We start from the raw sequence: 17,990 nt of genomic DNA, 5'->3' as shown, positions 1-17,990 counted from the left end.
AAAGAGGTCCAAGATGCTGTGGGCCATAATTAATTCAGTTCTTTTTAGGCATGAAAATTGTTTTGATTTTAAATACTTTCAGCTTAGGGCTTTCTAAATATCTGTGGAAACCTCCTGGGGATTTCTGTTAGCCACGGACACCAATGGAAGCAACATTTTAGGATACTTGTAGCATAATACCATGCCAAATAAATACAGAGCCTTCTTAAATCAAAAAAACGTATTTGAAAATCCTTCCAATTCACATGATTTCCAGGGATTAAGACACCAGTGCTTGCCCAGAGCACAGTCTGCACTTCCACTGCAGGTATTGTGAAAAACTATTTCTATCCCCCCTTCAGAAATATAACCAAATGAGATGTTCTGACTATCACTGCATGCCAGTCCCCAAATACTATGTTCATTTTGGTTTTTGCTGGTGATAAACACCCACAAAAGAGTGCCTCTCTTCTTCATAACCAACTAGTGGCTTTGTTTCTGGCATAAGACAATGTGAAGGCTCAAGGTATAGCAATACACTATAATAACCGCCTTAGTGCAGTAAAAGAAACACACCAATAAAACAAGAAAAGTAAGTCCAAGATTCCTGTTTCTATATTGAGGGTTATTTCTTGTTTATGCTTACAGGTCTAAGGTCTTTCTGATACTCTGCAAATTATAATATGTAGAATGAAGAAGTGCATGAAATTTATTTCATAATATTCTGCACTCATCAATCAGGATTTATAGGTGGTTTCCATTTAAGTATACGAGGAGTCATAATAATTCACTTTGAATCTGGCACTTATTTCAGTCTTAATCACATGGAGTTTCAGTTCAAAAAGTATAAATTTGTTTGATGGAGCTTGTAGGCAACCAAAAACTGCCTAAATACTTGGTAAACAATGGGAAAAAACCAACTTTTAGCTTTATCAATATTTTTAATAAAATTATTGACTTGTAAAATCTTATCCACTACATCCAACACAAAGATTCTAAATTCTTTCAACACTGACAAGATGCCATACTGTTATTTTGAAATGCAATTCCTAAACATGACGTATGAAAAAATGCTGCCTACATTTAAAAAATTTTACATACCGTTTAACTGCAATATACTAATATATATAATTATATTTACAATACATAATGCAACAATACATAAGAAATATTATTTATCTTAAAATAAGACAAATTGTTAAACAATGTACACATGCTGTTTCCCAAGGAGCTGCTTTGGTAAGAAAAATACCATATGAAGTCATAAATCACAACAGGAGGTAGCACCACTAATGAGACACTTTACTGTGTTTTGTGCTACAGACTGAAAATATATTTCTGGTTTCGACAAAGAGGAAATGGGAAAAGCGAACAATTCTGGTCTAATTCATCTCTTTTCTAATATTGAAAAATCCTACTATATATTATCTTATTGTATTCTAGTTTGCTCTATTTCCTACCAAGAAGTAGAGCATTTATCCAAAACACAGCTATGAAATTATTGGCACATGATACCCGCCCAACAGGAGGGGGGGAAAAGAGATTAACTGAGGGCAAAGCAACTTTGCAGCTAGAAAAGATGCCAAGATTTATTTTCACAAACTATAAGTAAAGCAATAGTTATACTTGGAAAATACTCAATAAAATAGTTTCAACTCTTACACAAATTTAAAAAAAAAAAAATTTGGCAGGCCTATTTCTAACAGCCACGATTAAGAGAGAGCAAAGCTAAAAAGCTGGAAGTACCAGTTCAAACATACAGGAATCATAACCCACCTGCCATGACACTTAAGGGCTCTGATTTGTCAATAAACCAATCCAGGTTATCATTCACAGGAAAATATATGTCCAGCTCACATTTCATTTATAGAATAGGTCTTTATATCTGAGAGCTTCCAATATTTTGTGTTTTCCACTTTATTGACTTGTTTGGGAGCACAGTAGACATATTCTCTTTAAATTTCATTATGAAATTTCAATCTCTGAAGCCACAAAACACTAATCTGGTCCTCCTCTCCTGCTTCCAATGAATTTTTGAAGTGCTTTGGCTCTGCAATACCCAGTAGCCCCATTAGGAAGAATCGACTAACACCAGTCAATCAAACGTCTCCGGATGTCATTGACAGAAATCAAACATGGAGAAGACAAGCTAAGTAATAGAATAATGGTATCTCCATGTAATAAACATGTGGGAAGAAGACAAGCTCTGCTGGAAAATGGAATTATACAGGAACTGAAACTTCAGATCAGAAAGAAAGGAGGACCAAGATGCAACAGAGATCATTCAGGAAATACTGCCAGTGACAAGAGATACATCTGCTTTCTCTGAACAGATATTGATCCAGTTGGTTTTACACTCAGGATGCCTCCAGTGCTGCTGAAGGTGTCACATTTCAGGTGATTTGAAACGATGAAACTCTGACTAATTGCAGTTATTAAAGATATTAACTTGCCTTTCCTTTTATGGTGTATTGAAGTTTCCCTAAGGACACATTCAAGACAAAAGGTGTAGCAGTGACTTCCCAGCTCTACCTATGATTTCTGCAGTGTTCAAGGGAAGAAACTCATTAGTCAGCTGGGATTCCATGTAAAAAATCAAAAATACCAACCATTACCAGACAAGGGTGCAATGCGTCAGTGTGAAAGCTGTGCCAATATGCCACACTGCTCATAAAACCTGCAGTTTTAACGCTGGAATTATTTTCCTCTGAAGCCCCAGACTGCAATCTCTGTTTGCAAAAGATGGAAGAGTTTGGCAGCTTTGGCTGGGTTGTTTGCTCACCACATTCAAGAATAAATGTGTACATGGCAAAAGACAGCCACTGTGACACACCTGCTTCCATAGTAGAATGCTAGAATATCCTGATTTGGAAGGGACCCACATGGATCATCCAAGTCCAACTCAGAGCCCCGCACAAGACAATCCCAAGAATCATAGTGCAAATGTATGGCACTTTTAAGAGGTTTAAAAAAAGAGAGTATTTTTTCCTAGTGCTTATTAAAATATAGCTATTATTTGCTAAATTTTCTGGATATAAAGGAAAACAAGAGAATCTCTCTAACTCTAAGGATCTGTGGTTTTGAGAGACAGAAAGTATTGTATAATCAGCATTTGTCTGAAATACTGAGATAAACACAATACAGATGCCTGCTAAGCAGGTATCTGCTGTTGCATTTAAAATAATTGCACAATTGCAATTTATGTATTCAAACTGTTTCTGTTTAGACCAGTGCAAAACCTATTGCTCATTAAGGCTATGTTCAAGTTCTACATTCGTTCTTTCCTTTCCCATTTTTATTGCAGGTGCAGAGATTGAGAAACATATCTTTATCTATTCTGAAAAATAAGACCAAACCCCTTATTTTACAGTGTTCTGGTGTTAAAAGATATTTGCACTTCAGTAATTATAGGCTATATCTGCTTGGGTTTTTTTTTGGGAGACAGCCTATCAGGCAAGGAGCTTGTGCACCAGGCAGCAGGACAAGGTCAAATGCTAACAGATGACAGCTACAGTGAGACACCTCACCTGCCACAACCACCACAGACAATCCTGAATTCAGTCATTCCTTCACTGATAATTTTTTTTTTTTTTTTTAAACTTCTATTAGCACTACAGAGCTCACACTAGAGAAACAAAATAGACTGCTTTGGAAAGTAGCTCGTCCATCAGGTACTGCTTGATAATTACATTTCAATGCCAGGGCTGACCCCACTGGCCTATAACCAAGGCCAGAGGGTGCACACACTGGGGTTGGGTATAAATGAAGGCATCATCTGCCATGCAGAAATCTTTATTAACAGTGGTGATTCACATGGCAAAAAATCTTAGCAAGGCTATAATCCTAGCCTCAGTCTGTTCAGTCTGACGTTAGCAAATACAACTTATTATTCATGAATTGAGAAAAATTTATATGTAAGTCCTCTTCTGAGATAAGCTTATCCCCTACCCCACCCTGCCAAACCATTGTCAGAGTATCCCACGTTGGTCTCAGGCCACACTCCGAGCATGGTTTTGTAATAAAAGCATAATCTCTTCCTACGATGGCTTTTGTCATTATAGTTAACTGCTTTCCACTCTCATTCAGCACATAAGAATGAATTTCCCTTCAAACAATTAGCATTACTAAACAACTACATAAACCTTTGACTTGATAGTGGCTTTCAGACAAGTTGCACAAAACCAGTGCCTGGTTAAAAAAATAATCAAACAAAGAGGCAAAGAATTTCTGTTGCTATTAGAGGGTTGAATATGTGGACCAAAATTAAAGTTAGGCTATTCCTCTCTACCTGGATGTCCTGTGCTGCAGGCTCAGTAGAGGTGGCACTATAAGCATGACTGAATAAAACAATTTATAATAAGGGTTTTGCCTACAGCATCGTAGGGATGTGTTATAGCAGCACAGTGGGAAGAAATGTGATCTTTCATTGGTTTCACTTCAGTGACCAGAGGCCAGATGACAGCAGATAATCAGCATGGGCTGTAATTTATCATGGCACTGTAAGGCACAGCAGCTTCCAAAGACAAGCCAGCACAGCAGCAGACCACCACCCAAGGAGGCAGAACAAGTTCTCCTCCAAGGCCCAGGTGTTCAAACAAGTGTGCAGGCATTTGCACACGCAGACAACAGCGTGCATAAAACCTCTGCTCTCCACACCTTGCTCAGGGTTGAGTGAAATAACTGGGAATTTGCATACATATACATATTTCATTAAGGCACCTAAATTGTATGAATAAGGCAGTGCACTTCAGTAGCTTTCCCTGGTACACCGATTTTAATAAGGTCATTGTCTATATGTTTAACAGCTAATAACTCTGCTCTTTCCCTCAGCATGGAAAATTCTGCCCCAGTGCAGAGCCAGCTCCTCTGGCTTCAAACAGCTCACTACAGATACCCCTACAGGAGAAAACTACACTCAGGTGAGGGATGCAAGGTCTTAACAGGAACAACATAAATAGCTAAAAGCATCATTCTTGATGCTGAATCCTGACATCTGTACGAGCCCTCCTTTGTGCAGTGGGATGCAAAGGATTCTCCAACTCAGCACAGGACACTTCAATACTGTGCACTTCTCCCTTTTAAACTGTAGTGTGAACAGTGGTAAAAAGTCACAAATGCTGAGTTGGGGTTCTTCCAGAATTTCTGATCAGTCAAAATCATCAGGTCCTACCTGCATGAGCATTTAATGGGGACAATCATACAGGCAATGGATCTGATCTCAGATTTAGGCTGAGGCAAGTCCTGCTCTTCACTGAGAGGCTGGGTAATTTTCACCTATTTATCCTGTTTCATCAACCTGTCCTTCCCCTTTTTACTAAGAACCCCAAGTCATTGTCCTGGCTGATAGCCTTGAAAACCACATGAAATCTGTGAAAGCAAGTGGCATACACTCACTAACTTCCATGGAATTTAGATCGATCTCACAACCTTCAGCTTCAAACTCACAGTGTCTTTTCCACTGCTAATTGTGCAATACAAAGCCCATCCTTCTGAGCTCATACTGAAAAGGTTTTTCTTGTCCAAGTAGAGTTAGCCTGATCAGACACAGCCCCCATAAAACTTCCCTTTATCTCTGAAATCAATCGTCACACGTTTACTCCCAGCTTTGCCCACATCTACCTTTAGCAATTTAAGTCTCATTCCCTCTGTGAAATGGGCAATAAATCACAGCCACTGTATTGAGTGAAAAATAAATCATAAACTTTGAAGAAACAAACAGAAGTTTGTAGAAGACTTTGAAGACATATTGCTTGTGATTAGCAAGACAAGGGGAAATCAGGTGTTGGGAAGGAGCTGGGGTTTTTAGATGCAATCGAAGGGCTCCTTAAATAAGTTCCTCTAAGGTTCTTGTTCTTAAATGCATGTACAGACATGTCCTGAGGGAGCAAAATCTGTCCTTACCTATTGTCAGCTTTTAAAAATAGCCTCAGCTTTTATTTTTTCTGACATTTCTGCTTCTCTACAAACAAAAATTAAAATTATTTCTTACTCCTTAATATACACACCCCATGTAAATAGTTGTCAAGTGATTTTAGCTGCCTGTGAGTTCTTTGACTTTTAAAGCTCCAAGGAAACTCCAATATGTGTAATTAATCCCCAAATGGAATATATCAGTAGAGCAGTAATTTCTTTCAAGCTTAAGTATAACTTAGCCATGCACCCCCTGCATCAAAACCCCAAAGACGAGATTTCATTTTTTTGCCTCTTTGGAACACAAGACCATGAGAAACCCATATCTAAATATGCACAGAAGAATTCATTTTCTGACATTTTTTAAAACAACATTCATAAATAAAAAGGGTAATGAGACTGTTGGCTTTTCATGTCATTGCTATGCTGCAACAGTACATTTTTAAAGTTTGAGAAGGGACATCATATCCTTAAGCTTCGTGAAGTGCACAGACTGTTGCCATAGATTTCTTCTAATTATGTTATCTTCTCATCTATCCCTCCTACAGCTTAAGATATTTCAACATAAAAATAAGTAATTCTGAAATTAATCTATTTCTACAAAATACAAAAAGACATATTTCAAAGGATTCCATATCTTACCAAAATATTCAAGAAGATGGTTTGAAGTCAGGAATTAAACAGCAGAAAATTCTCTAAAAAACAGCTTCTTTCTAATCCTCACCTTTCTTTCAAAAAATAGAAATATTAAAAGAAAACACACTGTCTGTGTCTAAAACTATTTTTACAGTAAGTAGTTTTGAGTTTAAGCACAGTCCTCTGAAAAAGATTTTTGCAACTGTTATTCTGATGTAGCCACCCTTTTAGATTGCATTTGTAAGGCTAAAGATAGAAGTGACAATTATTCTAAGATTATTAAAAAATTAAAAATCTAGTAGAGTACTAGGTTTAAAAATTCTATTTGCATTTTATCTGTCAGTGAATTTGCCCTAATTGTCCACTATTGTGATAATGTCTGAGTTGAATACTGTATGTCTATATGTATGTTAGCACCCAGCAATTAGCTCAGCAATAATTATATACTATTTCTGACCTCTTTGTGCAGCTGGCAGAGGGTGGGGTTTTTTAAATACATCTTCTGCAACTTTAAGTAATTTTAAAAAGCACAAAAATAGAGTTTAAGAATGATAGGAAACAATTACTAGATTTGCCATAATTCCTTATATACTTGGAGAATTTGCATTTACATTGTGATTGCATGCAGTAAGTCTGAACCCTAACAGATATTCCTCAATAGCCTCTGTTCCTTTTATATAGCTCATCGACCAATTCTTTGATTTCATAATTGATCCTATCCTATCCATGAGGGACATTTATTTTTATCTTTTTAAAGCAACTATTTATTAAATGCATTTATACGAAGTAGACAGAGCACTTAAATCTTTTTGATATTACAGTGTGCTTCTTCACTAAAATACCTTTCTTCACCATAATGACACCAAAGAACAGATACCCAGTGCCATGTACCTCAAACAGTTGGCACAGGACTAAGAAAACACAGGCAACATTTCTCAGTATTGCACTGGTTCAGTTGCCTACTTATTCCTCTGATATTTTATCCATTTCTCAAATGAGAGATGCTACATGATTAGAGATATTTATAAATTAAGAGATGTAATTTCCCCCAAAGGTATACATATGCAAGATTCATCAAACTTAAATGTCAAAAAGAATTAAAGATAAGAACCTTATTCTAGCAAAATTGTAAAAACCTCTATTTTTTCATTTTTCTCTATGCAAGCCATGTGTGGTTCATAAACATGTTAGCAAGGCTGTAGGTCATTTTAGAAATCCAATTGCAAATCAAGGGAAACTGCTTTCAAATGGCATCTGACTTGGCCTTCAAACCCTAATAATCTAGAGCAAATCAGATTAGTAAATTGTAAGCCAAAATTTAGGTTGTGATTAATAGAGTTTAGAAGATGAACTGCAACAGATAACTGGACTTCATCTAGTCCATGGACTGGTCATGAGTAGATCCCAACTCCACAGAGTTTCTTGGTGCAGTGCTTTGAGCATTCAGTTAAACCCCCTCACTGATGGATCCTCACTGAATCTGAAGTCCAGAGTCTAGTTCACATGTTGCTCTCACACCTAGGACACAAAAGTGTTCCCCTTAACCAGTTTTCAGAGCCATGGTTTGGCAAGTTCCTCACAAACCCACGGGTGGGACCTGTGAAGTTCCTACTTGAGCTGTCTGACCACTGCGGATGGTCTCATGGTGTAGAGGAGATTTCAGTCTCTGTTCCAGTGCTCCTCATGAAGCATAAAACCCCCTTAAAACTCCTGGTTTTTTTCTGTGAGGAAGAGCATTTCTCTCTTCCAATATGAGGCAACAGTTAGGCAATCCTAGGTAAATCCCTAGGCTCCTTCTTTCTGAAGTAAGCACAAGTAAAATAAGCAGAAACATTGGATCAATATCCCCGTCAAGCAGAATTTATAGTTACAATATGGCATTCTGCTAATTTGTCAGCATTAGCAATAATTCTTTACAAGAGATTATTATTGTATATCAGAGTAGGGACAGCACTCTAAAATGACATGGCTGAATTTTCAAAATAATGATGCCACTTTCCATGGGGGGAGAAAAACCCCACCAAACACAACAAACCCACACAAATCATATTGCAGAGTGGACCACATACCATTCTGAGATAATTATGAACAAACTCTTATGCTTCATCCATCTGACTTCCAGATGCAAAGTCTGCTTAACCTATATGTAAATAAAATAACACTACCATGTGGCTGATTCAGAAAACAGAGAATTATATAAGCTGAATAAAAACGTTAGCTGTAAGCAGATGTTTCCTGTAAGCTTGCAGTAAGGTAATGGTAGAAATACTTCAATAAGCACAAAAATCTTGTCAGATTTTGACTCTTAACTCCTATCACTGTTGGAGCAGATGCCATTTTCCTTCATATGTTAATCTATCTACATACTTATATAGCTTTTATCATCGAAGTACCTGCACAACTTTTAGTCCCTTAAGGTTTCATTCCCACAACATGTGCAAGAAGAATGGGAAGTTTACAAACAAGCAGCTGAGATGCAAACTCAGCTAAAGACTTGGGCAGTTTGTAGCTGAACCCATGATTTAGAGGAGGGCTTTTAGAAACCAATCCTCACCATTAGCTGCAAAGCATTTTACCCAAAGCCATACACGGCCTTCATTTAAGGACACAGATTAACAAGTGCATGACAAACGCAAATCAGACTGTCAGCTCAATAATGAACAATTTAGGAGTTAGTTTATATTCACTGTTGGAGGTGACCTGTTTTAGGATACGTGTTTTAGTTCATCCTAAAGCCTGAGATAAAAATGATGTTGCCACCTTATCCTACACAGCAGAGTGCCCTAATTTCAGGAATACTTACAGCAGACTGCAGTGTTCAAACAATGCAAAACCTTTTAAAATGGTTAATCTGAGTCTTTGGTATCATCACACTACAGCACATACTATCAGCATTTTTCAAGTATGCAAATTGCTGCAGCAATCCTAAAGGCTTATAAGGGCCCATGTGCTGATTATTCCAAAGAATAGATTTTAAGGCAAGAAGGGACTTTTAGAATCATCCCTCACAGCATTTGTGGTTAATTGTGAGTAGATGGTCTTGTTTGAAATGCCAGCCATATGAGAAAGAATGTAACTGGTGCAGGTTCAACTGTTTCCAAGAAAATGGCACAAAAATACTGATTTTAGTGGTAATTAAGAGATTTTTCCACTTTAGGGTTTGCTTTAGTATAAATTCAAAAATTTAAGATATTAACACAGGAGGAGACAGGCTTACCATTTAAAAAAATAGGAAAAAATTCTTTCCTGTGAAGCACAGGCTGTTCAGAAAAACTGGGGATGCCTCACCCCTGGAAGTGTGCAAAGACAGGTTGTATGGGGCTCTGTAGAAAGCCATATTGTACTACACTTATATTTCATCCACAATCTTAACTTTGGCAACCAGATGCTCCTGTGTACAATTCCATTTTATTGTCTTAAATTGGATATGATGGCACTTTTACAGTCAGAAGGAAATTATGAGCGTGGCAGAGTAATCCCATCATGAGTCACCTGTGACATAGATTAGCATGCACCTGTGGGTTTCCCTATGTCTCCTCCCCCTAATAAATCTGTTTTTCCAAAATAGGCAGGTAGAAGAGAACATGACTGTTAATGTGCCCCTAGAAAACCAAAGAGGGAAATCACAACGCAGTGCTTGGACTCTTTCATCTCCCTTTTAAATAATGGTCCACGACTAAAATATCACAAGCTGTATTTTGGAACAGACTTATATATGATCTATCAGATAAAACATTGTTATGTGCCAACTGTTTTAACCCATCAAGAGGGGTGTTTTTTTGTATTTAAAGGAATTTTAAAATGTTGTTATATTCTAATTAGAACAAATACTACACTGTGCATTTATTATAGAATGACACATATATATAATGAAATTTATTTGTAAAGAATTTTGGAGTGGATATCAGAATTTTTGTGATATTAAAAATTCCTGTGTATCAAAGATTAAATTTACTTCTTTTTATAAATTGTAGCAAAATTGCACACACAGTGTAATCCTATGCATCTTTGCCTAGACCTTTTACCTTTATTTTTTTTCCTTTCCTTTTCTGAGAGGAGACGAATTGAACTTTTGTAGAATAAAAGCATTTGAAACACTCTAAAATGCAACATAATGCACTTAGGTACAGTGTCACACTGGATATTTGACTTCACTATGGGTCTGAAAACGAATATTCCCCAAAAGCCCACAAGAATGCCAGGCCTTGATGCTAAACTTGGTGTTAAAAGGTAAGAGAAGGAAGTGGGTTTGTGATCTCTAGGGTTCAGGGGGATGCTGTGACACCATGAAGGGAACAGCTGTCCTGCTCCATCCCTTCCTGCCTTCCATCTGAGCAGAACTGAGAGCAATGAGCTGTACCAGGCTGGGCTCTGCTCCCGCTTGACCCCACCAGGGCTGTGCTCAGGGGCAGCAGGAGCAGAAAACAACCAAATGCGACAGCACAGGGGCCACCAGAGGAGGTGCTGACAGCGAGGGCTGGCTGCTGATCCAGCCACAGGCTCGTGGCAAGAATCCCAGGCAAAAAAAAAACAAGCAGGGAATTTCAGCAAGTCAAAGCAAAGAGAAGGTTTTTACCAAGTGAGGCCTGGAAATCCTTAATTCCTCTGGAGTTAGAGATCACTAGCTGATATCACCACACCATCTGTCCCAGGAGGTCCTCACTCACAATCAAATCTGAAAACACCAGTAGCAAGAAATGCAGCTGATAATTGACACACCCAAGACCTAATGGCAGTGCATTTATTAAGCATCAATAACTAGCATTAAACTAAAAATATGTAATAAAGGAAAGCTAAAATATCCCACAAGTGTCCCAGATATCTTGCTTCTGCAGTTATTGAAAAATTGCCGAGCATAATTTATTTTAAATGTGGATTAATTTATTTTTTCAATATATTTTCTTTTCTAGTCCTATGCATCATATTACTTTATGGTGCACATTTTCCTATCAAGGAGAAACTGAAGCCCTTAAATTGTTTTCAATGTATCTTAAATTACAGCAGGAACCATTATTATTATTTACACTTACGACAGTAATCACAGTTTAGTAACCCAGACTGCTGCTATATTGCACAAAGACTGAACAAAACCAAAAAAAGCAAGACTCCACCCCCAACCCCTGGCAGGTTTCAACATTTGCATGAGAGGTCTAAATTAGGACCCTGGTAGCCCAAATCTCCTTTTGTAATCAATGCTGAGAGGAGGACCCTGCTGGGGCACTACTCAGATCTCCAGCAGCCTGAACTTCTCAGTGTCTTTATGATCGTGGAGCTGCAGCTCCTGTACTATTTTTTAGATAAGCAGCATATTTTTCATCTTCTCTACGCTCATAGCAATTCCTTCTGTCCCCAAACTCCCTCTAGCCTCACAGCGATGACTTTTGACCAAAAAAACTTGCTGAACTTCTTGTTCAGCATCGCCTTTCCCATGCAAGATCAACACCAGTCTGTCTTGTCCATGCATAAAAGTTTGCATCTATTTTCTTCCATTTATTCTTCCTCTACCCTGCTGATCATAGAATGGCCTAGGTTGGAAGGGACCTTCAAGATCATCTTGTTGGAAACCCCTGCCATGGGCAGAGACATATTCCACTAGACCAGGTTGCTCAGAGCTCCATCCAGCCTGGCCTTGGACACTTCCAGGGATGGGGCAGCCACAGTTTCTCTGGGCAACCTGTGCCAGGGCCTCACCACCCTCACAGAAAGAATTTCTTCCTGATGTCCACCCTAAACCTACTCTCAATTTGAAGCCATTCCCACTTGCCCTGTCACTCCAGGCCCTTGTAAACAGTGTCTCTCCATCTTTTCCATGGGCTCCCTTCAGGTACAGGAAAGGCCACAATTAGGTCACCCCAAAGCCTTCTCTGTTCCAGGCTGAACAATCCCAATTTTCTCAGCCCTTCCTACCAGCAGAGCTGCTCCATCCCTCTGATCACCTTGGCGGCCTCTTTGGACTGGCTCCAAAAGGTCCATGTCTTTCTTGTGATGAAGACTCCAAAGCTGGACACAACAGTCCAGGTGGGATCTCACCAGATGGGAGCAGAGGTCCAGAATCTGCTGACAACTTTACCCACAAAGGGCTGTAACTGCATTTCTCCTTGTTACTATTTCCCCCAAACTAATTTCCCCCTGGAAGAAAGATGCCCCCCTCCAGCAGCATCCCCTCTGTGTGCCCCTCCAGCCCCCTGGATGGGACAGAACACTGGGAAGCCCTACAGAAGCACAGGCACTGTTCAGAGGACTGAACACACAATGTGAGCATATGGCTCCTAATGCTAATTAATTACACTGTGGGTTAAGGGGGACACTGAAATAATAATGCTAAATGAGATTGGAAAGAGGCTTCCTGTGCGTTTAATTAGGGTAGTACCTCTCTGATATCAAAGAGCACAACATAACTCCAGAGGACCCTTCCTGCCCTCACAAAGGTCAAATGCCATCATTTGATCTGCCATAATAAAATAATTAATACAAACGTCAATGGCAAACTTCTCAACAATAGGCTAGGCACAAATTCATCTGTATGAATACCATTAAAAAAATCAGTTCACACATCAGAATCCTTCTTTTGCAAAAATATGACTTGTCTACACTGATTCTCCACAGACATTCGCTAGTTTTGCTTCCAGGTCAGTTGGATTTTCAATTGCTTTTTTTTTTTTTTTTTTTGTGAATAGTTTTACTCAGCAGAATAAGATGATGCAGTTATGCATGAATTTTCCCAATTTGCAGACATATAACTTTAAAATTAAACAAGAGAGTTTTTTACATTTCATTTAACAGATTCAGAAAAGGAAAAAAAAAAAAGAATTCTAACCTTGTCCCTTGACTTATTTAAGAACTTCTTCATTTCCTTGATTAGTCTTTGAACAGACTGCCTTTAATTCCCTACCAGTGTGATTATTTGGGGATAACACACCCTCCTAGCGTCATTAAAAGTATGATGAAGCAATACTTTGTTCCAGAGAAGTAATGTTTGGATTCTTTGAAAAAGAAGAGCAATTCCTTTTTAAACACTTATAGCTCTTGTAGTGAAAAGTTGTTCCCATTTATTAAATGGCCACTGTCAGCCACAAAAATCACATTAAGTTCAAGAACAATCATAATTAGCATTTTCAATCAAAATGGTACAATAATAAGCACATTAACACAATAACAAGTTGATGTATGAAGAAGGAAAGTTCTTGCTGCCTAAGGTAATGTTTTAGTCTGAAAAGAATAATTGCCAACTACTTCAAAGTGATATAGTGAATTAGGCTTGTTTATGGCATAATTAGAGAGTAAAAATGAAGATATGCATGTGCCAGATTTCAAATTGGCTATTTTCTACCTGCAGTGCTCAGAATTTTCAAATGCCTTCTGCAATGCATTGTATCTTGCTATTTTCAGGCACTATATCAAGTTGCATCATGTCACATCCTATTATATTAAACGATGTAACAATTCTATTGAGTTCACCCCTAGGTATTCACAATGCTAGAAATGTAAAGGAAATAAAAATATACTCAGCGGAAGAGTTAATGAAATGAAACTCTTTTCATTAGAAGAGAAAAATAGAAACCTTTCAGTTAACCAGTTTTCAAAATGCAGGTTACATAATCAATTTAGTTTTCTTGTTTGTTATTCTTTGATCTCATTCTCCTGTTCTTTGCTTAGCACAAAAATGATGCAGAGAGACCCAACAGAAGGAGAGACACTCCACCAAAAAAAGCCAACAAGAACTGGAGGATTAACAAGATAGTTTTTGAAAATCTAGGAATTCACCGCTAACTACTGTTGTCAAGAGTCTTTTTTTTAAAAAATAAGATTTCTTTGGCGAATGAGACTCCTGGGTTATCATAAGGAGAATTATTGGTGAAATCTGTTCCCTAGTCTTAGAACATCTTTCAAAAGTTTTATTTTCCTTTTATAGCAACTTTGAAGCAACTTTTTAGACAGAAGAGACCCATTCCTATCATCTACAAAATGTCCAAAGAGAGTTAATTATTTAAAGCTACTACTTTACATTAAGCACAAATGTGATATTTCCATTAGCTTTAATTGTGAGGAGACATTAAAGAACTGCATCTCTCTCCACTAGCAAAACACTTCAAAAACAACTTAAAAAAAAAAAAAAAAAAAAAAAAAAAAAAAAAAAAAAACATAACCAACAAGAAGTCTGACAGATGGAAAAAAATCTCTTAAAGTGCTTATTTAAAAGTAAATGTTAGGTCAATATAATTAAGAGATTCAGCAGCAAATGCATCCTTAGCAGTTTTTTAAAAATCAGATATCATCATTATCAGAAGAACATGCTGTTCGTACATAAATAAGGAGCCGGAATCACTGCTTTTAATGCAACAGAAAATACAATAATCTTTACCGTGACAATGTAACTAGCATAATAAAAATGCAATAATGTACAGATCCAGTTTGTTTTCAAGTTTTAGAATAGCTTTATTCTGGAGACCTTGCACTCAGTGGAGACTAAGATACACCTGGATCCCCACCCCTAATCATACAGGTTACTCAGAATCAATCATTATTAAATGGGGTGTGAAAATATGTGTATGTGTTCATATCTATATATATAGATATATATACACACACATATTTTAAAAAAAATTGCAATACTTTTTTGAAGGGCTGGGAGACTCAGGACTGAAAGTGAAGGAAGTTAGCATGAAAATAAGTACCTGATTACTGAAACACTGCCATAGTCAGCAGCAGGCAAAAAGGAAGCTGTAGTGAAGGTTCAGCAGTTCTCCAGAGCACACCCAGAGCCACATAATTTTGAAATCTTTTGAAATGCTATTCCACATTCCCATGCAATCTAGCAGCAGTTGTGAAAACATCTTTCAATCATTTATAATAGCTTTAAAATTATATAGCACCTTTCATCTAAATGGATCTGAAAATGGGCTTCTAGCTTTATTCACTAATTTTAGAATTTATTGTGCTTAAAACAGAGCTCCGTTAGCTAACTTATAAATAGGCTAATTATCATAATGTGACCTAACTACTGTAAGTTGCCTAGACAGCAAAACATACAACTTTAAAGCTGCAAATCACCTGATTCTTTCCTTTATAAGAATCTGAGTTCATACACTTGCAGAAATATTAAGAAAATAGGAATGACTTACAGTGGATTTTCAAATAAGGGTTCATTATAGCCAATTCAAGGGTCTCTATTAAAAGGTTTTGGGTTTTTTTAATTTTTTTTTTAATTCATCAGAACTGCATGTTTTAAGAGGACATGCCCAATCAGGCAGCAGCAGAAAACCAAGAGGGAGTTAGACCCTTCCTGCTTTCACAGCCCACCACACCACCTTCCTACCAAATTCAGCAAGTGGAAGCTCCATCAGCATTTTCATTTTTGACTAACCAACGACTGTATGAGCCCCACCTTCAACCTGTCCTAATGTGACATCCCCAGGGAGAGCTGGGGCTTGGTTTGCCAAGGCGCAGGAGAACAGGCTTGTCCCAAGGCCCATGGCAGGAGGGGGAAGCTCAGCTGCCTCCCCTGGCAGAGAGATGTCCTTCCCCAGGCAGCTCAGCCCCCTGGCCAGCAGCTTTGCTGTCTTTTAAACTACTGCTGAAGGCAGCCTTCCAAAAGGATTATTAATTTTAGGAACCTAATCTTCTGTGCTCCTTGCATCGTTTTGACAATCATTACTCTTCACTTCTACGGTATCTTTACCACGGGCAGCCTCACTCCTCCTTCTGTTACGTTTGTCTTCTCAGCAGGAAGCAAAACTGAGGCAGGAACTGCTGTTTTTATCGGCGGTGCTCACCAAGCCTGTCACACGTGAGATTTCCATCACTAACAAACTACATGTTTAAACAAAACCTCTTCAACAACTCCTTTTCCTTCCCTGACGGCATCCTTCTGATCAGAGAAATGAGTTGACAAAACATGGATTAACTAGATATGTCTGAGTAGGTCCTCACACCAGCATGGATTAAGTGCTTCTCCTTTTCACAACACATACGTTGTTTTGAAATACAAAACGTAAAATGAAGCCAATAACAGCAGAATATTCATTCAGTTAGAAATAGTGAGACCCTGGATAGGTATGCAGCTGAGCACAAAAACTATTACATTAACTGCTAGCAGAGAGTGTACGAGCTTAAATGAGTCTCTTACTATAAATGCAGGATATGCAAATTAATTTGTTTCTGAGCCAAATTAAAATACAGCCTTGATTTTCTGCAAGATAAAATATTTGGCTTAATACAAAATGTTTTGAACAGTGATGTTAGTAAATAAAATTTGCTATTGAAGTAGAAAGAGTGCCTTGACCAAAGCAAGGCCTGTTAAAGATTAAAAAAAAAAAAAAAGAAAAAAAAATTAAAAGATATTCAAGGTATGTGAAGGGATGAAAAGTAATAAGGTCTGAATGACTTAGTGATGGCTGTCATAAAAATCTGGCAGGGTATTCTATTTACAATATGTAATAAAACTGTCACACACAGAATTTATAAAAGCATTTGCCCTAGAAAGCTAAATCTTTTTGCCAAGGGCAAGTTAATAACCTCTACAGTTCATTTGAATATATGGGCAAAGAGATGTTTTGACTAATAGAGCATCACAAGGTGAGCACTAGGCAATCTAATAGATATTGTGAGAATAGTATGATCCAAAGATGATGACAACCTGTTAGAATACTGCTGAAAAATCTTGTGAACTTCACAGCAATTGTGCTCTGTCCTACCGAACGTGTGCTGGGCACGTGTGTGCAAATGTGTGAGTTTTACTGATTGGGGATTACACATGCAGCAATTCCATGTTAGCTGACATTAAAATAATTCCTCCTCAAATACTCGGAGAAGATGCTGACTTGTGAAGTAACAAATTGAATGCAGAGCTACTGCTCTTGAGATTATGCAGGGCTTAGTGGTTTGAGAGATTTAAGTCACTAACAGATCAGCTAAAACCCAGGATTTTTTCCCTCATAAAAATCCACACTTGTAAATTAACATATTTTTAAATTGAAGCTGCAATAATACAACTTAATTTGACTTGGAATGGTGTCCCACATTATAAATTATGAATCATCCAGGAAAATACTTGGCCAGAGCACAAAGCTGCATGCAAGTCCACGGGGAACAAACAACAACTCAGTCCCCTCTTTTTTAGGTGTAAATCCACATTCGGCAAGATAATAATCACTGTATTAGAAAAAATATATTTGCTTCTGCCCAAGAACTAGGAACATTTTTCTGTCCTGAGCACCATCTTGCCACAGATTACTATTTCTACCTGAGCTAGCTAATTTAAAGTTTATTTTGGGCAGCTCTAAAACATGTTGCCATCACTGCCGTGACAGCACCTTAGACAGACTCCGTGACAAGTTACATTAGCTCCCCAATATATTCGCACTGGAGCTCTGATGAAAAAAATCCAACCAGGATAGATTCCATTAGACCTACATGACTTAAGCCCCACTGCCAGGCAGTTCTGAGCAAGACATTTGGTGCTGTTG

The 17,990-nt window shown here is 37.9% G+C and overlaps 1 long non-coding RNA gene across 3 annotated transcripts in view; it reads right to left on the bottom strand.

Moving 5' to 3' along the window:
- LOC136304985 (uncharacterized) overlaps window positions 1-17,990 on the bottom strand; it is a 170,811-nt gene that overhangs the window by 21,043 nt on the left and 131,778 nt on the right. Inside the window, exons 3-4 of one of the 3 annotated variants that reach the window (XR_010724945.1) lie at window positions 11,102-11,200; window positions 8,500-8,665 (exon numbers count right to left, since the gene is read on the bottom strand). The exons of the other annotated variants lie outside the window; for them this stretch is intronic. This is a non-coding gene — a long non-coding RNA (uncharacterized lncRNA). Of the gene's footprint in view, window positions 1-8,499; window positions 8,666-11,101; window positions 11,201-17,990 lie in introns of those variants that run through there. 3 annotated transcript variants of the gene reach the window in all.

The sequence above is a fragment of the Chamaea fasciata genome, unplaced genomic scaffold (assembly GCF_029207755.1).
Source record: "Chamaea fasciata isolate MVZ Bird 193981 ecotype frontalis unplaced genomic scaffold, bChaFas1.0.hap1 SCAF_2, whole genome shotgun sequence".
NCBI lineage: Eukaryota > Metazoa > Chordata > Aves > Passeriformes > Sylviidae > Chamaea > Chamaea fasciata.
Note: the sequence above shows the minus strand (reverse complement) of the source record. Positions and strands in the feature narration are given on the sequence as shown.